The 9,293-nt window shown below is 38.8% G+C and overlaps 1 long non-coding RNA gene across 3 annotated transcripts; it reads left to right on the forward strand.

Annotated features, from left to right (window-relative positions):
• The first annotated feature begins 312 nt into the window (after window positions 1–312).
• Window positions 313–8,251, forward strand: LOC101788218 (uncharacterized). 3 transcript variants are annotated; one of them, XR_010041095.1, is made up of 6 exons: window positions 313–517; window positions 2,744–2,864; window positions 3,153–3,246; window positions 4,851–4,911; window positions 5,960–6,271; window positions 7,229–8,251. It is a non-coding gene; the product is annotated as an uncharacterized LOC101788218 (long non-coding RNA). The 3 variants fall into 3 exon arrangements; XR_001202018.3 differs by having other exon boundaries at window positions 5,960–8,251; XR_010041094.1 differs by lacking the exon at window positions 3,153–3,246 and having other exon boundaries at window positions 5,960–8,251.
• The last annotated feature ends 1,042 nt before the right edge of the window (window positions 8,252–9,293 follow it).

Consider the following 9,293-nt stretch of genomic DNA (forward strand, 5'->3'; position numbering starts at 1 on the left):
CAGCCGCCATTTTGCACGGGGGGCTGCGCAGCCTCTGGGCGCCGAGCCAGCGCGCCTGAGCTGTAGAGGACGTGGAAAGCTTGGCGGGGGCGAGCGCGCGCTACTAAGGGGAAGCAGGCATGCGCAAAGACGCCGCTGGCGGAGGGGTGGGGCCAGAGTACGAATGCGCTTGCTCAAAAGGAGCCCGCGAAGTCCCTGGAAGAGGCGGGGGGCGAGGTAAAAGGAGAAAAGTCCAAGAGCGCTTGCGCAGCAGAGTGACCCAGAGGGAGGGGGAGATGTGGAGCACGCGCGATGAGGTGAGACTTGGGAAGGTCTCGCGAGGTTTCAGGAGATTATATCTAGGCGCGAGAAGCCTTGGTCTTTTCCCAGCGTGAATCCGTTCTGTCTGTCTGTTCTTTGGAGCAGAGTTCATTCACTTCTGTCCGCGTTCTCTCTCACCTAAGTGCGTGCCACCACTCCATGGAAGATTCGATGGATATGGACATAAGCCCCCTGAGGCCCCAGAAATATCTTTTCGGTAAGTGTCTTGAGGAGAACGTTGGAGCGAGGTCGAACAGGGCCTGGTGGTTGGGGGGAGGGGGCGTCAATCCGACCGAGGCTTGGGCCGGGGGAGAAAGCTAAGTACCCTGGGCGAGGAGGGCGAAGCAGCCGGAGCTGTGGAGGCTGAGTGAACGGGAGGTAGGAGGCGAGGAGCGGTGGCCTGAACCCTGAGGCGTGAGCGATCCGAGGCCTAGGACCTGAGGTGAAAAAGCGGCTGGCCGAGTAGTCGCCTTTTTCTGTGGTAGGAGTTAGATGCCGGGGCATGAGGTTTGTTTTTATGTTATTAGGTTGTAGGGTTCTGGTGCAAGTTGATAATCTTCATTGCAGGGTCCCAGGTGGTCCGGCTAGTTTTGCGAGGTTGCTGTGGGGAAGAGAGAAAGGGAGCCTGACATTGTTCTCTAGACTTCGTTGTCCAGTACTTGGGGACAGAATTACTCTGTGAGTGCTTCGGCTAGTTTAGAGGGGAGGAGAGGCGCGGCTGGGCGTGAGGAGGCCGCTGCTACTGGGAGTACACAGTTTGGGGAGAGCCAAGTGTGGCCTCTATCCCGGGCTCGCTTCCTGGGTTCTGTGGCTTAGTTGAGAACTGTTGGATGGTTTTGCCAGGATTTTGAAGGTCTTTGTTTAGTACTTAAAATATCTATTAAGATATAGCTTATCTTCAGATTATTTTTTCAGTCTCACTTGTGTAGATTGAAACTGCTGTACATTGCAGATGACAATACTCATGAAGCGACTTAACAAACGTTGCACAAAGTTGAAAATTTGAAACAAAACTCTTGAGTCCTCCTGGTGCTGTACAAGTAAAAGTGAAGTTTTATAATTTGGGGGAAGGGAAGTGAAAACCACCTTGAGTGATGCATTGAGCACTGGGTTTAACGAGGAAAATGCTACCGGCTGAATTGAAGATCTGGAACTGTAAAGTTTAAAGAGCCTGGACTTTCAGGCAACTGTCTGTCTCCATTACTCTTCTACTTCACCCTCAAACTGCACTATGTTGATTCTTTGGCTTTCAGTCACAGTAATTTTTTTAAAGAGGAAAAAAAAAACAGAAAAGAACCCCAAAACAAAAGAGTTGCTCCTCTTGCCAGGAACAGGTGTGGAAAATTGATCAGACAGTATGAGCACTAAGTGTTCCTTTCCTGGAACTAATAAAATTAGTAGTACGATTATAATTTTCTTTGTGTGTTTTGTTTTCCCCCTTTTTCTTTTGTTCTTTACCCCATTCCAGTTCTTTCTCTTGGAGCAGTTTCTTTACTTTTTACAATACCTATTGTACTTTTTAAATCTTACTCTCAGTTTCTTACACTAAGGAGACAATATGGTGTTTACACATGTAAGTCTTTATTTATTTCACTTGCAGTATGGTCCCAAATTGCATCCATTTACATATAAAAGCCTTAAGTTTATCCTTCTTTATAGTTGAGGAGTACTCCATTGTATTAAAATACCACATCTTTTTTATCCATTCCTCAGTTGATGGCCATTTGGGTTGTTTTCCAAGATCTCAGCGTAGTAAATTCAATTGTGGAAGCCTCTTTGTATCATCTTGTTGATTAGGCATGCTGAGATTTGTTAATGAGCAAGTAGCCTTTTAGTACAGTATTTACGTAACAATAACTGTTAGATGCTTATTAAATGGAACCACTAACGTTAAATGATTCTGGTAATATTTAGAACAATTATTTTTCATTTGTGGAATGGGAGTAGATATTTGTACTCTACTTTGGATCCATTTTGGAGAGTTAAATATTTGTTAAAAATTTAAGAATTTTGTTAGTCTTTGTTTTTGGAAGCTCTTGGAAGTGTTGCCACTAAATCATTGAGCATGTTTGCATCTGTAGAATGGCAAGTTACCTGTCTCATTGTAGTTGACAGTGAAATAGTATGACAAGAAGGTGGAATGTATAAAGTTTTTTTTATCAGTGTTGTCCGGTGTATTCATGTTCAGAATCCAGAAAGATGATTCTGCATTGCTTCTAATGAAAATAGTTCACAAGGTAACCTCTACCTTTTTGTTTACTAACTCAAGGCTTGATTTCATTTTTCTATTTTTCAAAATAAATGACTTCTCAGTTTCCACTTTTTAGTTTTTATTCATATGGCTTAATATTTTTTGTTTCTTTGACTGCTTAAAAGTATTTTTTTGTTACTAGGTATTAATGTACCACATCTTTATCATAGAAGTTCCCTTTGTTGTTTACAGGACAGTTTAGCAGCTGGTGGGAAGGATGAAGTGCACATTGTTGAAGCAGAGGTTTATGAATGTCAAAGGCAGTCCAATTAAAGTAACAATGGCAACTTTGAAAATGCCTGTACAGCCAATGGTAAGTGTGTGTGAACTTTGGATTCTATGTGAGAGTTTAAATATTTTTAAAGATGGGTATCATTTAAGGTATCAGAGAAATTAAAAGAATATTCTATTTGCTTCCAGTAGTCACAGTTGCGTCGTGTGTCACTGTGGAGTTAAGTCGTCAACTTTTTGTTTTTTGATTCTTCTGTATTAGAGGGGTGAAAATAGGTTTTACTAGTTTGACTTGGTTATATGGGGTTTACCTGTGATACCTGTTGTATGTGTCCTTTATTTACAGTGCTTAATTAAAAATTTCTTTCAGGTTCCCCTTGGGAGCTTTGAAATTACACAACCTTTTGTATTAAGCTTGAGGTATAGTCCAGAGCTTGTGCATATTAGTGGACAGCACTTAGTGGGTATGTTATTTTTAATATGCTCTATTAATCTACTTTTTCTGTAATTGTTGTGTTCCAATTTGGACTTGAAAGGCATGCTAGATTTAGTATTGCTCTTTTTATGATAGGTTCAGTTGAGAATCTAGTATAGTAATTCCCTGACCTACAAATGAGTTCTATTCAGGAGAACTTTCCTAAGTCTGACAAAATCTGTCACTTTCGATACTAATACACATTGTAAAGCATAAGAAAGCCAAACATGTACAAAAATACTGTAAGTGAATTATTTTTATTTTTACAGTTACGTTTAAATGGTGGTACAGTACCAGTGTAACCACTGGCATGTAGGGAGTTGCATGGAGAGAACTGACAAGAGGTACTAACTGGAGGAGGCAGTGTAATGGGAGATAGTTGAGCTGTAGAATCATCAGCAATTGATGGAGGGTGTTGTAGTCAGGACTTAGAAGGAAAAAGTTGTGGGGTTTGGTTTTTTGGTATTAGATATCGAACTCATGACTACATGCTTGTAAGGCAGGCATCTATGCTGCTGAGCTAAATCCTCAGCATCCAAGGAAAAAGGACACATAGTTTATAGGGTTTATTGTAATAGTCACTGAAAGTCAAATGCAGAAGTGTAGGAGATCTGTCCACACACTAGAGACCCAAAGAAGGGGCCTTGATCCCATGGCATTATCTTGCGTGAGTCCATTTGAAGACCTAGAGCTCATGGCAACATCTTGTGCAAATCTGTATCAAGGAACTGCACTGGGAAGGCCCAAAGGTTAGTGGTAGAAGCCAGAAAGTCTGTGCCAGCAAGATAAAAGATCTACACTGAAGCCAAAAATGATGCTCATATTAAGAGCTCCCCTAAAGAGAACTGTTACCATCCTCAGTGACAGTGAGGACCCAAGCTCTTCTGATGATTACAGCCAGTTTCATATCAGGAAGCCAACATGGCAAGCTTCTCCAAGAGAATCAACGGTGTTCCACCATCTTCCCCTAGTGTCTTTTTATGCTGTTGTCAGTAATCCTCACACATCGCACAAAGTTTATTTTCATGGGATTCACTTGTTTGGTGTTAGTACATCAGTATCAAACTAGGACGCATTGGTCAAGTCCACTGATTTTGCAAAAACTTAGTTGAAAGGCTTAATGTTTTCCAGGCCTTGGCAGTGGCAAACTCTTTTGAGTTTTTACTTTGGATACTTACAAGAGGATCATACTGTTCTACTCTTTAGTTGACTGGTATATTTTGTGTATGATGGGAGTTCATTCATGTTGCAGAGGATAGCAGAATTTAAGGCTGAATACATTCCATTACATGTACTAAACATAATATTTTTATTTATTTATTTATTGTCTGTTTGAGACAGGGTCTCTCTATGCAGTTCAGGCTGGCCTTGAGCTCACTTTGTAGCCGATGCTGGTCTTTAACTCGGAATGATCCTCTCTTGCTTCAGCCTCCCAAGTACATATATTTTTCTTTGTCCATTCAACTTTTTGGACTGCTTTCAGTTGTCTTTTGTGAGCAATGTTGCAACAAATCTGTTATGTTCTTTTAGTTCTTTTGTCAATTCTCTGGAAATTTGGGAGGTTCTTAATATCTTTTCTTGTTTCATTTGCAGTAATGGTGATGTTTTTGATCATGATTGTGAGGAAATGGAAGAGAAAATTCCAGGGAGAAAAGTGAGTAAAATATCACAAGATTACCAAAAATAGCAGAAATGATGGAAATTTATTTATTTTTTTTTAGTGCTTTTCATTTGTTTTGTAGCTAATGAAAACTGGCTCTTACTGAGAGTTGGTTCTGAGTTACAGTTTTACTGAGAACTTTTAGTTTGAATTTTTTAAATTATGACTTGAAGAAACATTTGAACTGAGAATACCTCATATAATGGGGACACTGATAAGGCTGACTTCTAATTGCAGTCAATAAAAGATACTCCAGCCAAAAGGCACAAAAATCAAAAGTTAAGTGGTAACATATACATTAAAAATAGACTTGATTAAAATGGCCTAAAACTGGAAATTATACCATGGAAGATGTAGAGCAGTAGTATTATTAATATATGGGAGGCATACAGTGCCCTCTCAGTTGGCAAACAAAGCAAGTTGCCCTGGCAGAAGAGCATCATATAGCAGAGGACACAGGTGCCATGCACATGCTCAGAAAAGTAACAACACCAGATTGCAATTCATTAATCACAATTGATCTGAGCCAATCTGTGCTGCTTAGGTGGGTAGACAAAAGATTTGCTTAGACTGGCTATGAATACATTTCATTAATTAACAAGATTTTTACTTTTAAGTTTTCTTTTGTAAAATTGAAATTTCATATCTTAAGATTTAGCAAAGAGATACTCTAAGAAACTGAGATCCTTTTAATGGTATGCTGTCCCCTTGACATACTCAATTCGTGAATAATTTATGCACACAAAAGCAACAATTAATGTTTGCTTGGACTGGCTGTGATTTTAGCAGAAGCTCCACAAAGTAGGAAATGCACTTAGATTCCTTTTTCAGAACACACCAAAAACTGGTAGTCATTGGAACATTGCCCCCTTGATCTGGCAGTCAGAAATTCAAGAGGAACCTTAGCTGAGAATTGTTGATGCAAATTGTTGATTCAGGGAACGTAAAATTCTTTAGTGTTAACTGTTAGTGTTAGCTGTTTTTGGTATAGGGATAGGTTTGTGTGGGGTAATTAGTTTTTTTAATGTTTGTGTTTTTGTAGGCTCCCAATTCTTGAATACCAGAAAATGACTACAGCAAAACTGAAAAGAAATTGGAACATTATTCCAAAAGGTCTGGACCAAGTCATTTGGAGTTGAACACAGTGGAAAAGCATTTTGTATTCCATGTAATAAAAGAACTTGTGTTGCACACCACGTGTCAGATGGCACCTTGACACCAACCACAAAAGTATTGCCAAACTTGATGAAACTGAAGAAAAGTATTTCTTTAATGGAAATTGAGGAAATATTCCCAGCGGCTTAGTTTTTGCAACTATCTCAAATACATCGCCTAGCAGTTTTCAAATTTCACTGTATGTAACAAAACATGTACTGTCTGATAGAGGTCTTTATCAAAATGGCCATGCTGTGTGAGAGAAATTCCCTTTGTCATGATTCCCCAAACAAGTTTAAAATTATGCAATGCAACTGTGAGGTGCCACTTAGAAATACTATAAGCTAGGTGTGGTGGTCCATACATGTAGTCCTCAAGAGGCTGAGGCAAGAGGATGGTTGCCAGTTAGAGAGCAGCCTGGGGTACAGAGTGAGCTAAAGGTCAGCCTGAACTGCATAGTGAGACACTGTCTCAAAAAGACCAAAAGAGAAATACTATAAGAATAAGTTTTGTGCATCACAAGAGATGTTAGCAACACAACACTGAATTACAAAAGGCAGCTGTTGACTCCGTGTGATTTGGATAAAAGCACAGATATGAATAATGCAAATGTAGCAGTAATTTTGTATTGTGCTATTGGTGACATCATGAGAGAGCTCTTGAAACTTGTCTGCCTTGAAGAACACAGGGATAGATACCAGCAGTGCTTTATGGAGGATTTTTTTGTCACAAGAGATAAGTCCAAAAAATGTGGTTTCAGTTATTCATGATGGGGGAACTTTGCGTGGGGAGGAGCAACATCTGGTTTCTTATAGTTCTTTGTCAAATGAACAAAACATACATTCAGTTTCATTGTATTACATACCAAGAAGCTCTTTGTTACAGAGAAAACAACAAAAATTAGACAATATCCTTAAAGATGTGCCAGAAATGGTGAATTACGTTATGATTTATGTTTGTAATTTTTGACAGTTCAGCACTTGGTTGATGAGGTTCAGGCACACTAGTCCTTTATTTAGGTACAGTGACATCATCCAGTGACTGAGTACAGGACAAGTCATAGACTGGATGAAATTAGAGTGCTTATGAATGAAAATGGGTAGGAATATCTAGAGCTCACTGCTTGCTTTAACAATCTTTTTTTTTCTTTTTGCAGATTTTACACCTCAGTGAATAAAAAACTGCCAAAGTACAGGGAAAATAGAGTGATTTATAGTATTGAAACATTTTTAAAAAACCTTAAAGTTGGGCAACTGAAATATTTTCTGAATAAAGATGCATTTAGGTAAGACATGCAAACATTGTCAGTGTGAGAAGCTAAAAGAAACCACATATGTATGTGTATATGTATAAAATAGTTAAGATAGTTATACTTCTGAGTTCACTGAAGAGAAAGATATGTGCTGGTATTGATCAGACAATTGAATGCATATGTCTGGTGCTATGGGAATGTCGGCATGCAACATATGTATGATTGTTGCCCCCTGATATGTTTTGAAATTTTGTTTTAGGTTTTTTTTTTTTTTTTCTTTTTTCTCCTTGAAATAAAATAGACTTGGAAATAAATAAATAAAATTGCATTTAGAAAAATCACGATTTGCAGACAGTTTTACAAACTACTAGGAAATCCTGAAGGAATTTTCTAGTATTGTTTTTATACTTTCATATGATGGAGACAAGCCTGTGTTTTCTTACTGCTCCAGATAAAGCCAGTTTTGAAGAACTTGATTTTTTTAGCTTTACACTGGTTACATTTTGGAAATGTGGAAATGGAGCTATTGGAATTTCAAGAAAGCTCTATCTGGAAAAAAAAAATAATGAACTGTGCAACGCTTATGAAGGTAGAGGGTGAAAGAATGACAAAGGACAGTGTAGTTGGTGCTGAAAATGGAATCCCTGAAGTGTGAGCTGCTCTGCCAAATAATTTTAAGTCAATGAAAGCATTTGGGATTGTTTTTCATTTTGTTTGGGTCATCCTATGCTGGTGAGCAGCTGTTTTCAGCTTTCAGTTGTATCAAATCTGATAGGAGAAACAAACTTAACAGATGAGCTGAGAGCTGTACTTGTTGCTATCAAACTACAAGATTGAGCCATGGTTTGACAGAATATCACTATAAATGTAATAGCAAAGAACACACCAAATGCAAACCTCAATTTCAATAAACTATCATTGAAGCTCTGTTACTGTGTTCTTTTTTTAAGAAAAAAAGATACTAATAGGTTTTCTAGTAAATGAAAACCTCAATATTTAAGTTTATGCAATAAACAGCAGTTTGAGGTTGTAGGTTGTGCATGTTGCCATTAAAGGGTTCTCCATCACTGGCCTGTGGGAAGAAACATAGTATGAATATATTGGTTTCAGTACTGTTTCGATCTTAGGGTCTCAAGCAAACACTGGGAGTCTTGGAGATTGTAATCCTAGTGCATAAGGGTCTCATTTTGGTTATTTCCATTTTCTTCACTGTTTTTTTCCTTAAGAGCATTTTAAATCCCACACATGTACTACAGTACCTTAAAGTACAAAAGAACAAGCTGTCAGGCTAATTAGTACAAGGCCAAGCTACCCAAATGATCTCTCAGCTTTGACTTCAAACTTGTGGCCTTCAAACTTGAGTCATTTGAGTTCCTCTAAGGAGCCATGCTGTCATATTCATGCCACCCCACCATGGCTGTGATTGTGAAGTCCCAGGTGACAATTATTTTGAATTCAGAGCAGACCACCTTTATTTGTTTTGAATTTGTGTACTTGTATCATCATACCTTTTCCCTATTCCTTTTTGGTTACCAGAAAGCCCAAAGGTAAATGTTGCACTAAATGCTTTTCTGTCCTCCAAATTTGGTTTATTATTTCCATTATATTCTTCGTTCTTGCAGTTAGATTGATTTTATTCTGTAAAGACTAAAGTAGTTAGAATTTTCAGGGTTTTTTTTTTTTTTCTTCTGTTTCCTTGTCCCCTTATGTTCTCCTTACAGCCTCCCTCCTTCAGTCAATAGGACCAGGTGGCACTTGCCTTGAGGAAGGAATGTTACAGTGAAAATAGGAAAATTTTGTGTCTCACTACCCAAGCCCTTGGAGACTACTGGTCTATAGATTTAGAGTGGAGAAACAATGACACAGTAAAGCTGGCTGTTAGTTTCAAGCTGGAAAAGGGCAAGTATAGTAAAAGCAAGTTGGGAGTGACAACAGTGCAAAACACAGACTGATAGAAATCTGACCCAGA

This window comes from Cavia porcellus, unplaced genomic scaffold, assembly GCF_034190915.1.
Source record: "Cavia porcellus strain 051 isolate PalLab524CR breed Dunkin Hartley unplaced genomic scaffold, mCavPor4.1 scaffold_19, whole genome shotgun sequence".
Lineage (NCBI taxonomy): Eukaryota > Metazoa > Chordata > Mammalia > Rodentia > Caviidae > Cavia > Cavia porcellus.